Source organism: Cervus elaphus, chromosome 23 (genome assembly GCF_910594005.1).
Source record: "Cervus elaphus chromosome 23, mCerEla1.1, whole genome shotgun sequence".
Classification (NCBI taxonomy): domain Eukaryota; kingdom Metazoa; phylum Chordata; class Mammalia; order Artiodactyla; family Cervidae; genus Cervus; species Cervus elaphus.
The window spans coordinates 9,425,311-9,443,620 of record NC_057837.1 but is presented as its reverse complement, the minus strand read 5'-3'; the positions used below and the strand labels follow the sequence as shown (position 1 = coordinate 9,443,620).

The window sequence follows — 18,310 nt, the reverse complement described above, 5'->3', positions numbered from 1 at the left end:
TTTTTTCTTCTTTAATGTGACTATTAGAAAATTTAAAGTTGTATTTGTGACACTCAATTATTTCTATCAGACAGTGCCTATTTTAGAGAATTGAGTATAAGCTTGACTTACACAAATAATTAAAGACATGTTTATTCGAAGGCCAGAGTTATGAAGATGGGAAATTGCAGCTTGTAAAGCACGGTCTGTCAGAAACTTGAAAATCTAATTTGGCATATAGTGAAGCATCTACAAATGCTAACAGTGATGGCTAAGGAGAAGAAAAGCCTAATTAGGTATAATCAGAGAGGATTTTCTGAGAAGGAATTAGAGGGAGAAAGAGAACGATGAATTTGCAACAACTATCACACACAAAAAAACTACTTATACCCAAACAGCATCCAAGAGTTGAAAATTTTTGCTTTTTGTTGATTTGACTCAAATTTCTTAGCTTGCCACTAAGAGTTCTTGACAATCAGGGCTCTACCTTAGCAATGCATTACTAAGCAGATGAATGGATCTATCACTAAGGCCAAGTGAATCTATTCGTTGAACAGAAAATAGGTTTTTCGATGTCCTACTTCCAACTGTTCACGGATGCTATTCCACCCAACCACAACAGCTTATTTCTACTGTATGACATCTGTGCAGCTTTCAGATTCCAGCTCAAAACTCCTATTCTCTACCCACGTGGCACAGATAACCCCACACCAGAGACGCTACTTGCCCCCAAGGTCCTTTAACGTGTTCCTGTGTATCTTCGTATCTTCCCCTTTGCACTTGTCACTCTGTCTGGTTTGTTAGCTGTGGTGCATCTTAGTCAAGTGGCCTCTGACCACAACCTTATTGCTCCATGCTTTACTTTCCTTGTCTGTAAAGTGGGGTGATAACTGCACTTGTCTCACAGATGAGCATGGAATGAATGAAAACATGTAAAGTATTTAGAATAGAATCTAATGGATAACAAGGATTACATAAATTTAGTTGCAATTAGTATTATTGTGACTGATATTTGTTATGCAGCACATGCCTGTAGTTCTCATTTTTCCATCTCAATTGTAAATTTCTTGAAGGCCAAGAGCAATGTTTTCTTCTTCTTCTTGCAGAAGGTCTTACAAAGAGTTAAACATAGCAAATATCACTTGATGACCATAATACCATTTTCATTGGTGCTTTTACATTTTTAAATTTAAATACATTCCAAAAACACAAGAGAAGACTCTACACATGGACATCACCAGATGGTCGACACCGAAATCAGATTGATTATATTCTTTGCAGACGAAGATGGAGAAGCTCTATACAGTCAGCATAAACAAGACCAGGAGCTGACTGTGGCTCAGATCATGAACTGCTTATTGCCAAAATCAGACTTAAATTGAAGAAAGTGGGGAAAACCACTAGACCATTCAGGTATGACCTAAATCAAATCCCTTATGATTATACAGTGGAAGTGAGAAATAGATTTAAGGGACTAGATCTGATAGACAGGGTGCCTGATGAACTATGGACAGAGGTTCATGACATTGTACAGGAGACAGGGATCAAGACCATCCCCAAGAAAAAGAAATGCAAAGAAGCAAAATGGCTGTCTGAGGAGGCCTTACAATTAGCTGTGAAAAGAAGAGAAGCGAAAAGCAAAGGAGAAAAGGAAAGATATACCCATTTGAATGCAGAGTTCCAAAGAATAGTAAGGAGAGATGAGAAAGCCTTTCTCAGGGATCAATGCAAAGAGATAGAGGAATACAATAGAATGGGAAAGACTAGAGATCTCTTCAAGAAAATTAGAGATACCAAGGCATCTTTCACACAAAGATGGGCTCAATAAAGGACAGAAATGGTATGGACCTAACAGAAGCAGAAGATATTAAGAAGAGGTGGCAAGAATACACAGAAGAACTATGCAAGAAAGATCTTCATGATCCAGATAATCACAATGGTGTGATTACTCACCTAGAGCCACACATCCTGGAATGTGAAGTCAAGTGGGCCTTATGAAGCATCACTATGAACAAAGCTAGTGGAGGTGATAGAATTCCAGTTGAGCTATTTCAAATCCTAAAAGATGATGTTGTGAAACTGCTGCACTCAATATGCCAGCAAATTTGGAAAACTCAGCAGTGGCCACAGGACTGGAAAATGTCAGTTTTCATTCCAATCTCAAAGAAAGGCAATGCCAAAGAATGCTCAAACCACTACACAATTGCACTCATCTCACACGCTAGTAGAGTAATGCTTAAAATTCTCCAAGCCAGGCTTCAGCATTATGTGAACCATGAAATTCCAGATGTTCAAGCTGGTTTTAGAAAAGGCAGAGGAACCAGAGATCAAATTGCCAACATCTGTTGAATCATCAAAAAAGCGACAGAGTTCCAGAAAAACATCTACCTCTGCTTTATTGACTACGCCAAAGCCTTTGACTGTGTGGATTACAACAAACTGTGGAAAATTCTAAAAGAGATGGGGATACCAGACCAACTGACCTGCCTCTTGAGAAACCTGTATGCAGGCCAGGAAGCAACAGTTAGAACTGGACAGAGAACAACAGACTGGTTCCAAACAGGAAAAGGAGTACATCAAGGCTGTATATTGTCACCTTGCTTATTTAACTTATATGCAGAGTACATCATGAGAAACACTGGGTTGGAAGAAGCACAAGCTGGAATCAGGATTGCCGGGAGAAATATCAATAACCTAAGATATGCAGATGACACCACCCTTATGGCAGAAAGTGAAGAGGAACTAAAAAGCCTCTTGATGAAACTGAAAGAGGAGAGTGAAAAAGTTGGCTTAAAACTCAACATTCAGAAAACTAAGATTATGGCATCTGGTCCCATCACTTCATGGCAGATAGATGGGGAAACAGTGGAAACAGTGGCTGGCTTTATTTTTTTGGGCTCCAAAATCACTGCAGATGGTGATTGCAGCCATGAAATTAAAAGACCCTTACTCACTGGAAGAAAAGTTATGACCCACCTAGACAGCAGAGACATTACTTTGTCAACAAAGGTCCGTCTAGTCAAGGCTATGGTTTTTCCAGTAGTCATGTATGGATGTAAGAGTTGGACTATAAAGAAAGCTGAGCACTGAAGAATTGATGCTTTTGAACTGTAGTGTTGGAGAAGACTCTTGAGAGTCCCTTGGACTGCAAGGAGATCCAACCAGTCCATCCTAAACGAAATCAGTCCTGGGTATTCATTGGAAGTACTGATGCTGAAGCTGAAACTCCAATATTTTGGCCACCTGATGCTAAGAGCTGACTCACTTGAAAAGACCCTGATGTTGGAAAAGATTGAAGGCAGGAGGAGAAGGGGACAACAGACGATGATATGGTTAGATGACCTCACTGATTCAATGGTCATGGGTTTGGGTGAACTCTGGGAGTTGGTGATGGACACGGAGGCCTGGCGTGCTGTAGTCCATGCAGTCGCAAAGAGTCGGACACGACTGAACAACTGAACTGAACTGAACTATACTGTAATTGGTAATTTCTGAAGGCCTGACTTTGTATGAATCACTAGAAGATAAGATGATGGACAATGTACATGTTTTCCTTCCTCCATGGAAGTTGAGTTAGAGTAGAGGGAGCTGGGGGAAAAGAAAGGATGCATAAGAAGAGAGAGGTGTCCACGGTTACAGGTCACTGTAAGTGTCATGGATTAATTACAAGGGGCTCGGACAGACATTGAGTGGAGGAGCCGCCATACCTAAAAAGATGGTCAGAAAAGGCCATAATGAAATGGAGCCATAGTGGGGAAAGAGGGTTCTGTAAGCTAAGAATGGAGAGGCAGGTGTAGTCGCTAATGTTACATCTTGTAAGTTGTAGTTATGTTTGCATTTAACTTTGGGGGAAACATGAAAGTATTACATGAATTCAAGAAGCAGTGGGCTCATTTTGCTTTGCTTGGGAATGTCAATTGGCCCTAGGACCTTTTACTTTCTTCCATCTTCACTCATCCTTTCCCCTCCTATGTAACGGTTCTCTCTGTGAATCATGCTTCCTACCCTACAGTTTGCCTTTTTTTCATCAAGTAAAAAGAAACTCACTATGGTTCATATGGTGACCATATGCCCTGAATTTTTTTTTTATTGAAGTGTAGTTGACTTACAATGCTGTGTTAGTTTCAGATGTACAAGATGTACAGCAGTGATTTAGATCTCTCTCTCTCTCTGTCTCTCTGTCTCTGTCTCTCTCTCTCTCTCTATATATATATATATATACACACACATACATATACACATATACACACACACACCACTTTTTTCAGATTCTGTTCCCTTATAGGTTATTACAAAATACTGAGTCTAGTTCCCTGTGCTATCCAGTAGGTCCTTGCTGGTTATCTATTTTATATATATTGGGCTTCCCTGGTTGCTCTGACGGTAAAACGTTCGCCTGCAATGCAGGAGACCCGGGTTCAATCCCTGGGTCGGGAAGATCACCTGGAGAAGGGAATGGCTACCCACTCCAGTATCCTCGCCAAGAGAATTCTATGAACAGAGGAGCCTGGAGGACCACATTCCATGATGTCGCTAACAGTTGGACATGCCGGAGTGACTAACATAGTCACACACAGACACGTTAATGCCAACCTCTTAATGCTCTGAATTTTTAAGTATAATTCTAACTGTCGAGATTCTATTATATCTTCTTGTCAGATCACATAATATGATTCCTCGAAGGAAAAAAGAGAAAAATATTTTCCTTCTGAGCATGGACCATCACCTCCTTCTGCAATGCAGGAGATGCAGGAGATGTGGGTTTGATCCCTGGGTCAGGGAGATCCCCTGGAGGAGGAAATGGCAACCCACTCCAGTATTCTTGCCAGGACAATCTCATGGGCAGTCTTCTAGTAGGCTACAGTCCATGGGGTTGCAAAGAGTCAGACACGGCTGAGCAACTGAGCACACACATTGAGGGAATATTTAGTAATGACTCTGCCTCAGAACATGGTTGGCATCGAAAACATTTATGGATAGTTTAGGTAAACTGAAGCAATCTAACGGCTTTTGAAAAACATGTCTCTTGAAAGACTTAGATCTTTATGAGTCTCCCAATATCACAAAAACATCATAAATCATAAAGCAAGCTGGGAGAAATGTTGTCTCGCAGATTCATGTTGGGTCTACAACAGTGTCTGAGTGTATGTACATGTGTGTGGTTTTGTGTATGCACAGATGTGTATGTGAGTGTTATTGTGCTTTCTGGATGAGAAAGAAAGCTAACCGTTAAATGAAAGAGAAGTTTCTGCTAAATGCTATCAATGTTTGTTAGGAGACCTTGTCTTTATACTTGATTAAAAAGATATTTCAGTCTTTGCCACCGGCTAGTCAGTTATTCTTTCCTTTTTGTCTTAACAAAGCAGCAGTTCTGAGATATTCTCTGCCTCTCCCTCAATAAAAATACCCACCTTGGGAACAGTGGTGGAAAGGACAGATGACAACAAAATGTCACTAGGAATGAGGCAGATACACATTTTTGCTCATGGAATCTACTGTCAAAAACTGACAGGCTACATTTTCTGAAACGAGAGAATATTCCTTCAAAAACACTGTGTTGCCATGAATTTAGGAAACTCAAGCTCCGTTTTTCAAAAGTTATTTTACTAGTGTTTATCTTTCATTATAATAATGATTATAGTTTATCAAAAGCAAAACTTTATATGTTTTAATTCTTCTGGATAGGATATGAGGTTGTTTCCCAAACTATAATTTGTTAGATTAAAATGGTTTATATATGAAAAAAAGGACAAACAAAACAACTTAAAAAAAAAATTTGGTCAATTAAAATGAGAAATGCCACATGCTTCAATCTCCCCTGAGCTTCTCAATGCATGTCAGCATGTTGAAGGCTCTGAAAAGACCTGTAATGTATAAACTATCTTGTTTAAATTTGTGGTTTATAGACTGTTTTGACTGCTGAATGTCCAACTATTTGTGACCCCATGGACTGTAACCCACCAGGCTTCCCTGTCCATGGAGTTCTCCAGGCAAGAATAGCTTTTGTAATTTACTAACACTTATTAACATTCTAAAGGCCCATACACAGGTGAATGGATGAAAATGTGATACACACATACACAGAATGGAATACCACTCAGCCATAAAAGAATGAAATAATGCCCCTGGCAGCAACATGGAAGGACAAATACTAATAAGTCAGAAAGACAAATACCATCTGATATCACTTATATGTGGAATCTGTAATATTACACCAATGGACTTATCTACAAAGTAGAAACAGACTCACAGACGTAGAGAACAGACATGGTTGCCCAGAGGGAGGGGGCCAGGGAGAGGGATGGAGTTTGAGATTCGCAGATGCAAACTGTAGAATGGATTACCAAGGTCCTACGCTATAGCAGGGCAACTATATTCAACATCCTGTGACAAACCATAATGGCAAAGAATAGAAAAAAAATGCATATATGTATATATAACTGAATTACTTTGTTGTATGACAGAAATTAACACAATGTTGTAAATCAACTATACTTTGATAAAGAATAAACAGAAAAAAAAAAATAAACTGCTCTTAGCAGATGCTCTTGATTTATTCAGACTGTCTAGGAATATACCTTTTATGGGTCTCTCTTAAGGAGTTCCAAATATTATTTTTTATACTAATTAACAAGAAAGTGACAAGATAGAAAAAAGTATACTCTAAGAATAGTACATTTTTATGAGTCAAAGTTCAACAAAAATTCTTGAATAGGTATGAGTGATATTATGCTTTTGATTTGTTGAAAGAAAAGACTGCATTTTTGGTGGGACGAGCACACATGTTGGTTCCTCTGGTCCCAGTGTGATTGCTTGTCTTGGTATAATTATTAACAGCACCCTCATCACTCTCAAGAGTATGCTTGCTGTAAAGATGTATGATTACCCTTATTAGGCCATGTTGGCAAAAGCATCCTAAAATATGGACGTACAGATCTTCCATTTTAGGTCTTTTCTGTAAAAGACTAAAACACGAAGTAGGCGGAAGCAGCCACAGAAGGAACAAAAGGATGCTCTGTGAGTGGTATTGAATCCAGGTGACCCAGCCATCAAATCCTTCTTGGTGAATGGGGGCTAGAGAGAGAGTGTGAAGGGTTCCTGCCTGTCTGCCTAGCTTACTCCAGTTGTTTTCAATATTCAGCAGGTCCCTGCCAGTATGATGGACCAGAGCATGTTCACCCTGATGGGCAGGGACTGAGCGACAGTATTTTGAACATCACCTGCAGTTTAACTTCTTTAACTTTATACAGGTCAATAGATTTGGTGAGGATTCAATGAGATATAGGAGTCCTATTTGGAGTAGTTAGAATTCTAAAGCCAACACATTCACTTAATAACAGTAATTATAAAAAAAAAATGTCAACACCTGCTGAAAGTTTACTATGTTGGAGCAGCTGTTACAAGCACTTTTAGTTTTCACAACTCTGTGATATAAATGCTATTATTATCCCCATTTTACAGAGGAGAAAACTGAGGCACAACCTAAAAAAGTTACCCAAGGGTGGCGATGTGAATCCAAAATAAACTTATTTGGCTTATAAGGCTACATGACTTGCCCCAAAGAGCTTAAAAGGTAGGCCAGTGAATCTGAAAATAGATTACAGGGATGCTTGTCTTAATTCAGACCTATTAGGACCAACAGTTTGATCCAAAATTGTATTTTGGACAAGGGTTACCATCCCACTCAGTTAATTCCCATGACCTAGTCTGGGATAATTTTGTTTCCAAGCCTCACTCACCAGATCTTTAGAATACACCCAAGAAATCACATGACTGAATTGACTGCTACAGATGTATAATTATAGTCACACTTAATTTGTAACAGAAAAAATACATATGTGAAAATGTGATTGGATGGCAACTGTTACTTGCCTTCCAATTGCTGTATGTATTTTAAATTATGTGTATATTAAAATATATGTATATTTTAAACTTTACCAAATGGGAGATAAATATAATTTAAATACCAAAAAGTAGATACATGATTTTATCTACTTCGACCGATTTAACCTGATTTTAAACATATATAATCAAAGCATTTGAAGCACGTATCTGAAAAGCCTTATCATAAATTAGGCATAAATAACTAGCCTCAGTCATTGGGAATAGTCTATATATATTCACCATTTAGAAGGAGTTTATCTTGTTCTCTTACAAGAGGATCCAAGTCTGAAGTGAACAAACAAGTAAGTCCATGGCTTGAATTTTTATTTCTGTTCTTACAGCATTTGGGGAAAATTTCACTTCTTGAAACAGGAGGATTCTGAAAGGGAACTTGCTCTAGTACGAGCGTCGATAATAGTAACAATCATTCTGGGAAAGTGGCCATGACGTTAGGAGAATTATAAGTGGCCCTTGTCTATGATAGGGTCTACATCCAATATCGAGGACCTGTGCTCAGTAGGTCCTCAATATTGGATATAGAACCTGTCATAGACAAGGGCCACTTATAAGATATTAAGAAGAGGTGGCAAGGATACACAGAAGAACTGTACAAAAAAGATCTTCACCACCCAGATAATCACGATGGTGTGATCACTCACCTAAAGCCAGACATCCTGGAATGTGAAGTCAAGTGGGCCTTATGAAGCATCACTACAAACAAAGCTAGTGGAGGTGATGGAATTCCAGTTGAGCTATTTCAAATCCTGAAAGATGATGCTGTGAAAGTGCTGCACTCAATATGTCAGCAAATTTGGAAAACTCAGCAGTGGTCATGGGACTAGAAAAGGTTAGTTTTCATTCCAATCCCAAAGAAAGGCAATGCCAAAGAATGCTCAAACTACTGCACAATTGCACTCATCTCACATGCTAGTAAAGTAATGCTTAAAATTCTTCAAGCCAGGCTTCAGGAATACGTGAACCGTGAACTTCCAGATGTTCAAGCTGGTTTTAGAAAAGGCAGAGGAACCAGAGATCAAATTTCCAACATCCACTGGATCATTGAAAAAGCAAGAGAGTTCCACAAAAACATCTATTTCTGCCCTATTGACTATGCCAAAGGCTTTGACTGTGTGGATCACAATAAACTGTAGAAAATTCTGAAATATGGGACTATGAGACCACCTGACCTGCCTCTTGAGAAATCTGTATGCAGGTCAGGAAGCAACAGTTAGAACTGGTCATGGAACAACAGACTGGTTCCAAACAGGAAAAGGAGCACGTCAAGGCTGTATATTGTCACCCTGCTTATTTAACTTATAAGCAGAGTGCATCATGAGAAATGCTGGGCTGGAGGAAGCACAAGCTGGAATCAAGATTGCCAGGAGAAATATCAATAACCTCAGATATGCAGATGACGCCACCCTTATGGCAAAAAGTGAAGAAGAATTGAAGAGCCTCTTGATAAAAGTGATAGAGGATAGTGAAAAAGTTGGCTTAAAGCTCAACATTCAGAAAACTAAGATCATGGCATTTGGTCCCATCACTTCATGGGAAATAGATGGGGAAACAGTGGAAACAGCAGCTGACTTTATTTTTCTGGGCTCCAAAATCACTGCAGATGGTGATTGCAGCCATGAAATTAAAAGACACTTACTCATTGGAAGGAAAGTTATGACCAACCTAGACAGCATATTAAAAGGCAGAGACATTACTTTGCCAACAAAGGTCCATCTAGTCAAGGCTATGGCTTTTCCAGTGGTCATGAATGGATGTGAGAGTTGGACTATAAAGAAAGCTAAGCACCGAAGAATTGATGCTTTTGAACTGTGGCGTTGAAGAAGACTCTTGAGAGTCCCTTGGACTGCAAGGAGATCCAACCAGTCCATTGTAAAGGAGATCAGATCTGGGTGTTCATTGGAAGGACTGATGCTGAAGATGAAACTCCAACAACTTTGTCCACCTGATGCGAAGAGCTGACTCATTGGAAAAGACCCTGATGCTGGGAAGGATTGAGGGCAGGAGGAGAAAGGGACAACAGAGGATGAGAGAATTGGATGGCATCATCGACTCGATGGACATGGGTTTGGGTAAACTCCAGGAGTTGGTGATGAGCAGGGAGGCCTGGCGTGCGGCGGTTCATGGGGTCACAAAGAGTCGGACACGACTGAGCGACTGAACTGAACTGATGCACAGGTCACTGTTTTGGCCCTAAAACATGAAAATGAATGAGATCTGATATCTGATTTCAAGATATTTACATCCTAGTGAGTTGGATATATCATATATATTATACAGATATAAGGCACTTGATAATTTTCATACAGATTTACAAGAAACAGTCAAAAAGACTGTTTCTCTCTTGTATGAGATGAAATGTAATAAGGAGAGGAGAAATCAAGAAAGATGAAAATGTGGATCTCCTCCTCTCCCTCCGCCAACTGCCCCGTATTATATGGATTGATTCCTGTCCTTGAAATGTTGGCTCAGATAATTTGATGGAAAAAAGGGAAGGAGAGAGGGAGGGCGAGAAAGAGTTAAGACAGGAAGGGAACAGTGAAGTGAAAGACTAAGGTAAGACATTGGGAGTGAATCCTGGATGAGCAGATGTAGCAGAATGATGGTGGAATACAGCAGGCCAGTGAGGTTTAGGGGATGAAAGATAAGTGAGCTGGGCTACAGAGCAGGGTCCCTGTGGGGTATGAGGGAGCATAAACCAGACCAGACAAAGTGGTCTGAGCTTCATGTCTGGTGGGGTCCATAGCTGGAGGTGTCTGTGTCCTCATTCCTAAGTAAGACTGTCACTGCAGCTTAGGAATCAAGGCCACAATGAGGGTCAGGACCGTGACGTGGACCAAGTCGGCTGGTCTGTGCTGCCGCCTCAGCCTCAGTGCCCTGCTGACCTAGCCTGGGTCTCATTTCCCCACGCTGCCCTCCCACTGCGTCCTACTTCCCACAGGCATGGAATATCCCTTTCTCCAGAAGTATGACTTGGGAAGCAGTATGGTGGGATTGAAGAAGCCTGGGTTTTGGGTTCAGGCAGATTTGGTTTCCAAATCCTGACTACCTTTTGGGTATCTGGACCAGTCACTCAAACTTTCTGAGCTTCAGTTACGGGCAAAATCAGGATAATAATATTGACATCTTAAAAGTCATGAGTTATTACTCTATACCCACTGAACGGGTGAAAATTAGGAAAAATAAAAATAATGATTGCTGATAGAAATATTAATTGTTATAGTCTTCTGAGAAAGTCCTTTGGCCGTATCTATTAAAAACATATACTCCTCAAGGGAGAATGCATGCTTTGGAATTTTTCCCGTGCAAATAAAAGCACTTCTTGTAAAGATATATGGGCAAAGACATCTATTGCAGCTTTGTTTGTATGGCAATAAAGTGAGAAGAAAGTGCTTGCTCATCATAGAATAATGGTTGAGTAAACTATAGTGCATCCAAGCTATGGAGTACACTTGAGCTTTAAAATGGATGAATTAGATTTACACAAATGACTACAAGGGGTTTCCACAAAGTTTTGCTGTCTGTAACAAGCGCATAGACTATATTTTTTAGATATATATCTATATCTATATATTAAATATATTTAGATATATTATATATATATTTAGATCTATTTTTAGATATATTTTTGGATATATTTTTTAGAAAATAAGCACATATATTTTAAATGGCTAAAAATTCTGTGCCTCCTACTGTGTGTCAGACATTCCTTGACATGTTTAAGGGGGTTGACTTGTTTTAAAGTTCAATATCCTATGATGGAGGTGTCACCATTCCCATTTTACATATGAGGAAACTGGGGAGCACATAGATTAAATAATTTGTCCTAAGTCACATAACTCAGAGGAGAGCTGGAATCTGGACTCTGGGAGTTGAACTCAGAGACTAGATTCTTAATCGGTGTGCTTTACTCTCTGAATATCTGGAAGGTGGGAAGGAAGCGAACAAGTTAAAAGGAAAATGATATTAGAATCACACGTCATATAACTGATTGATACAAAATTTTACGTGGTTGCAAATATTCAGAAAGTGATGTGTGGAGAATGGCCCTCAGAGAGCAAATGGTAGTTGTCTCCAGGAGCTGTGACTATATTTGTGAATTTATTCTTTTTTTCTTAATCTTAACTCTTTATTTTTTAAATTTATTTTCAATTGGAGGATAATTGCTTTACAATGTTGTATTGGTCATGTGTTTTTACTCTATTCCTTAAACACTCCTATTAATTATTTGAATTTTCTACAATGAACATATATTATTTAAAAAATCAAAAAAAGGAACAAACTCTATTCATTGTAGAAAAAAATAAAGATTTGTATGCATTTTTTCATTAATTTGAATTTCCTTACAGGAATGATCATGAACATTTACCAAGTTAAAAGAATATTCCTGGCTAGTATAGAATTTAAAACTGAAACCAAAGAAATGACTCAAAATGGAGCCTGGGTAAGTAAATTATAGACTTTTGCTCATTGGAATTAACACAATTAAATGATATTAGACTATCAAAAGACATGGAAAAAATTTAACAATTTTGCTATATTTAAAAGACAACTTCAAAAGGATATGCATTGAAGAGTACTCCCCTTCCAAAAAAAAACTTCATATATATATATATACATATATATATATATGTGGTAGCCTAGAAAAAGACTGGAAGTTTATATACTAGCACACTAATATGTTTATTTCTCGGGATTGACATTATGAGTGATTTTTTCATTTCTTTTTTTGCTTATTTTTTCATTGAATAAACACACAATCTTTATCTTTAAAATAAGATAAAGGTAAGTGATAAAAAATATCTTAATCTTTTCCCGGTAAATCAACCCCAAATCAAGATTTTGTCCTGAGAACTGATCATAGATACACATCCAGATTTATCTAAAATATAAATACCGCATTTCGGTATTATTTATAACACAGAGAGAGATTGTAAATAACTAAATAATCTAACATTAGGACACTGGCTATGTAAATTATGGGACAACCATATGATGGAGTATTTTGCCTCCAATAAAAAGTATGCCTTTGAGAAATTTTTAAAGACATGGGAAAATGTTCAGGTTATGTTGCTAATTGAAAAGCAAAATTTTCTTTTTTACAGTTTAATCGCTGAAATGAAAATGATTATATGCTTTTGTTACCTTTTACACTTTTCTGCTGGAGAAGGCAATGGCACCCCACTCCAGTACTCTTGCCTGGAAGATCCCATGGACGGAGGAGCCTGGTGGGCTGCAGTCCATGAGGTCGTGAAGAGTCAGACATGACTGAGCAACTTCACTTTCACTTTTCACTTGCATGCATTGGAGAAGGAAGTGGCAACCCACTCCAGTGTTCTTGCCTGGAGAATCCCAGGGACGGGGGAGCCTGGTGGGCTGCCGTCTATGGGGTTGCACAGAGTTGGACACGACTGAAGAGACTTAGCAGCAGCAGATACTTTTCTGCATTTAAAAAAACTTTTCAATAAATATGCAGTATGCTTTCCAGTAGAAAAATAAGCGCTAAAATATATAGAATAAGATACTATCATTTTTGAGGATTATATAAGATCATGTGAGTATCTGCCATGTGAGTTAATATTGTTAAGGTAGTTCATCTCTCTCCAACCCCCATGCACATCTTTCTTTCTCTCCTTCCTCTCAGGTTACCTTTTTGTGAAACGAAAAATAGATTGTACAGAAATGAAAGCACTGAGTCCAGGAGATACTCCATATGTCTTAGCTCTCTCCTCTTCACTGAACTACCAGAGGGCAACGGCTCTCATTCCACGCGTCAGACTCTTCCCAGCCCAGAGTGAGAGCCCAGAGGGGCCGCGGTGTCCGACGCTCCATCAGCGAATAGCTGGGACAGGGGTGTCCCACCGTGGTGGGGCGTGGGCAGGATGCCAAGCGGGGCGAGAAGGGATGCCAAGAACAGGGGAAGAACTAAGGGAAATCAGACGAGAGAAGTCTGAGGGGAGCTTCACGGGTGGCCCAGTGTTTTGTTTCTCTCCAACAGTGTAGATAAGGAATAGAAACAGATTCTGGAGGCTTACAGCTACTCGTGGTTGGGAGCATTTATGCTCATCTCTTGGGCTTCCCTTGTGGCTCAGCTGGTAAAGAATCCACCTGCAATGCGGGAGACCTGGGTTCGATTCCTGGGCTGGGAAGATCCCCTGGAGAAGGGAAAGGCTCCCCACTCCAGTATTTTGGCTGGAGAATTCCATGGACTGTATAGTCCATGGGGTTGCAAAGAGTCGGACACGACTGAGCGACTTTCACTTCACTTCACTTGCTCATCCCTGAATGCAATTGCTCACACATAACCCCACCCTTTCTCTGCTGTCTTCTTTGGCGAGCCTGACACTTTCTCAAGCTTTCCCCCATCCTCTGGAAATGCTGACCTCTAGGAGGCCAGAAACTAGATTCAGGATTAAGGTGTCCTTCGCCAGGTGACACCCCACTTCATAAACAGCAGACAACAATGATGTGACTTACTCAGAGCGCCAAAGGAATCCAAGCTCAAGTGTGTGTGCACCTGAGCGTTAGTTGATTTTGCTCATATGATGAGCATATGGTTTAGTCTAGCTGACCTTCAAATTCAAATTGGGTAGATTAAGAAATAAGATGGGCTTCCCAGGTGGTTCAATGGTAAAAGAATCCACTTGCCAATGCAGGAGATGCTGGTTTGATCCCTGGGTTGGGAAGATCCCCTGGAGAAGGAAATGACAACATACTCCAGTATTCTTGGCTGGAGAATCCCGTGGACAGAGGAGCCTGGTGGATTACAGTCCATGGGGTCACAAAGAGTGGGACATGACTTAGTGACTAAACAACAACAGAAAGAAATAAGATAGGAGAATCAAGATGTGTTTAAATAGCATTGTTCCTCCTAATAAAGTACGTTAACCTTGGCTGCAAGTGAGGATGATCTATTAAGAGTTAACAGGACAGAGAATTCTCCAAGAGTTAAGCAGACTGACTGTATCTTAAACAATGATGATGAGGATATAGCAGTTTCAACCAGAGTACTTGATATTCCTAATGCTCATTTTAATCCTGGGTTTACACTCCCCTTCATCTGATTGCCTCTATATTTGCTAACTTAAATAGCCTTAACATTTGTACTCTTGGGTTTGTATTTAAGGATTTAAATTGTAAACTACCGTTAAATCAATCATTGGAATATTTTTACCAGTAGAGAAAGAAATCTGCCAATAGACAAGTGTGTGCCCTGTTTTATAAATGACCCCAGAGTTCCTATCAACTGACAGATATTTTCTCAGGTTTCTTTAACTTGGAGTTCATTTCTATTCCGTCCTGGCTGTCGCATCCACCCCGTATGGATGAATTATTCATCAGCATTCCTCCTCCTCACATCTCATCCTCCCAGCTCAAGCAATGCCCACCCAAGGGCTGGGATGAGTCACTGGAACAGGTGTCCTCCGTCTGAAGCTCAGAATCTAGCTCTTGATCCATGAGTTGTACCTCCTTCTGTTAGCGGTTTGGACGGTTAGCAGTTACACAGGGTAAATGGGCAGTAAGTATCCATTCTCACCACCTGGTGGGAAATGTGTCTAGAACACTTCAACAAAATCACAGACCTAGAAGACACCCCCAAAGATGTTTCCTCTTGAAATTATTCTGCTTCCACATACCTGTTTTAATTTTTTTAAAAAAATCTTATCTTCCAAACCAAGTGACATTACCTGCTCATTTTTTTTTGTTTATTTTTAGTCCTTGCACTCTAAGAAAGACAGTGAGGTTCCTGTGGGAGCCAAAATTATAACAAATATAAAGCCAGTCAACCAATAAGCAAAGCTAAAATAACTGACAAGGCTCAAAATCTCTGAGAATTATATTGGAAAGGATACTAAAAAAAAAAAAGGCCAGTCCATAATATTGGTGATTCCAAGACCTAAGAAGAAGATGCTGGGTCAGAAGCAAAGCCTAGAAAAGTCAAGAGCAGAGGCTCCTTGATAACCTTTGGTCAGCAAAAATGCTCTGCACTTAAACTGGAGAGTGTAATAAGCATTTCTTAAAGCAGTCTTATAGCTGCAGAGATCATAAATACCCCAGACATCACCAAGGAGATATATTTCTGCATGTAACATGATGGTGAATATTTGAAATGAATTCTCAACACATATGAATGCCTTTTAACCTCATTGTGACCTCAATCTTGGAGGATCTCAATGGTAAATTCATTTCTTTTTTTCATTCTAAGCCATGTCTCTATCAATCAAGCTAAAGTATGTTGTATTTCCAACACGTGCAGTTCTATAAGCAATAGACGCTTAGTCTAAGCATTGGAATGATAATCAGTTAAAATAGTGGTCTTCTATAAATACATGCTATTTCAGAAAAAAGGCAAAAATCATAACCTGTATATTCTGTTTTTAATGGAAACTGGATCACATGTAAATGTGCACTTCAAAATTCTTTTCCTTAGATTCAGGGGTTAATGGACATTAACAATTTCAGTAAAAGAATTCCCCTTACTTCACATTTGGTCTTATTAGGAAATGGCATTTGTGATACATGACAGAACTCATTGGCGTTACCACCATTAAAAGTTTCGTGTAAAAAAAGAAACACCTAAAAGCGTTCTGAGAAACTGATCCTGGCATGAGCAATTAATGGTGTGAGATCCTAAAAGCATGAAGAAACATCACAGTGTGTTTCTGCAAAGGTGTGATATCTCCAAACCAAACAACGCCACAGGAAACATCTCAGTTTGAAGCACTTAAATTAGATTACTTCTCTTGTTTCCGAAAACTCTGCTATTCCACTTCAAGACGTTTAAAAATTGTTATCACAGGCTGAATGACTGGGACGGCTTTGCAGGAGGCTCTGTGATAAAGAATCTGCTTGCCAGTGTGGGAGATGTAGGAGACACAAGGAGATACAGAGGATGGGGGTTCGATTCCTGGTTGGGGAACTAAGATTGCACATGCCCAGGAGCCACTCAGCCTGTGCACCGCAAGAGAAGCCCCCCTCACATACACCACAAACAGAACAAGCCCACATGGTGCAAAGAAAACCCAGAAAACAAACGTAAAACAGCAACCAAGAAACACATATTTGAGGAGTATGAAGGGAGATGCCAAGGGATTCATTAAAAAAAAAAAAAAAAGACAATGAACTAGAAAAAGCCCACCAAAACAACAGTACAGTGGATGCCGTCTTGGTCCACAGGATCCCCCTTCAGGAAGGAAGACCTTACTCTTCCAGTCTCTGGCTGCCCTCATCCTTTCTCAAGCTTCTAGGATCATCTGAACAGGAGAGAGGCTTCATCCAAGACCACAACCCCTTCCCCTGGCAGCCAGTGACAGGTTGGGAGGTTTTAAGAGCCAGACTCTCACATCCCAACTGGACATCTCAGAGCTGTCACGCCATCTTCAGCCTGGCTGCAGCTTCGGTTGAGAACGCCTTGCGTTCAATTTCTTTATCCAGTTTTCCATTCTTTCCTTTCACAAGTGTTGATTCCAAGAGCCCTCCCTAATAAAGGTTAGCTCCCTAGTCTTCTGGGGAACCCACCCTACACAGGTACCAGGGGAACAGTTTGAGCAATGGGCATGTATTGCCATATTCTGGGAGGTAATTCTCCATTCTATAGAGGAGAAAACTGAACCGCAGAGAAGTTAACTACTTGTGATGACATATGAATTCCTTGCTAAGTACTAGAATTCCTTGTGAAAGGCTACATACCTTGCTAGTGCCAGAGACAGGATCTAGGCCTCAAGCATCTGGCCCTGGAGCTCACATCTTAGCAACTATCCTTCTTACACAGGATGACTCACTTATAAAAACCATTTACAGGCGACAGGAGATGCAATGACTGATGTAAACAGTTGAGTGTTATTTTTAAGACAACTTTGATTTTCTAAACATTGATTCCAGGACTAGCTAATATCAACCTTACATGCAGATATATTTTCTTATCACTCCAAACTGAAGAAATGCATTCAGCATATTAATCTAAAAGTTCCAAGTAGGTCATATGGTTTAGCAGACGCCCATTTGTACAAGTACAACAATCTCATCTACCATTCAGAGAGTTTTTAGTAGTTATCAATTACAGATTTAAAATATTACTTTTTTGTGTGTGGGGACAATTAATCACAGGGGGGAGAAATGACAATTTCATTTTCCTTTAGGTAATACATATTTTTAAAACTGTGTTATCTGCACATGAATGTTCCTGCAATGTCTCCCTCAAACTTTCTCTTAGGACCTACATAAATTTTTCTTTTCCTTTTTTCTTCTTTTAAAGATACTTGGGTCAGCAACATTTTCTCACAGTAACTGTCCACAGAATGAGGAGTGATGCTCTTGTCAAAGATTTATTTTCAAGGATGCCTTTCAAACATTTCTTTTTTATTCTGCCTAGATAATGGAGTTCTCTGGTAGGTGATTCTCAAATGAACCCATTCCTGACAAGTAGCTGTAA

The 18,310-nt window shown here is 39.6% G+C and overlaps 1 protein-coding gene and 1 long non-coding RNA gene across 5 annotated transcripts in view; one reads left to right on the top strand and one right to left on the bottom strand.

Annotated features, from left to right (window-relative positions):
* Nucleotides 1-18,310, bottom strand: part of MACROD2 (mono-ADP ribosylhydrolase 2) — a 2,147,232-nt gene that overhangs the window by 120,143 nt on the left and 2,008,779 nt on the right. The window lies entirely within an intron of this gene.
* The window catches only part of LOC122681041, a 127,433-nt gene that overhangs the window by 108,323 nt on the left and 800 nt on the right, over nucleotides 1-18,310 (top strand). The window contains exon 5 of the long non-coding RNA XR_006336877.1: nucleotides 12,228-12,322. This is a non-coding gene — a long non-coding RNA (uncharacterized LOC122681041). The remainder of the gene's footprint in view (nucleotides 1-12,227; nucleotides 12,323-18,310) is intronic.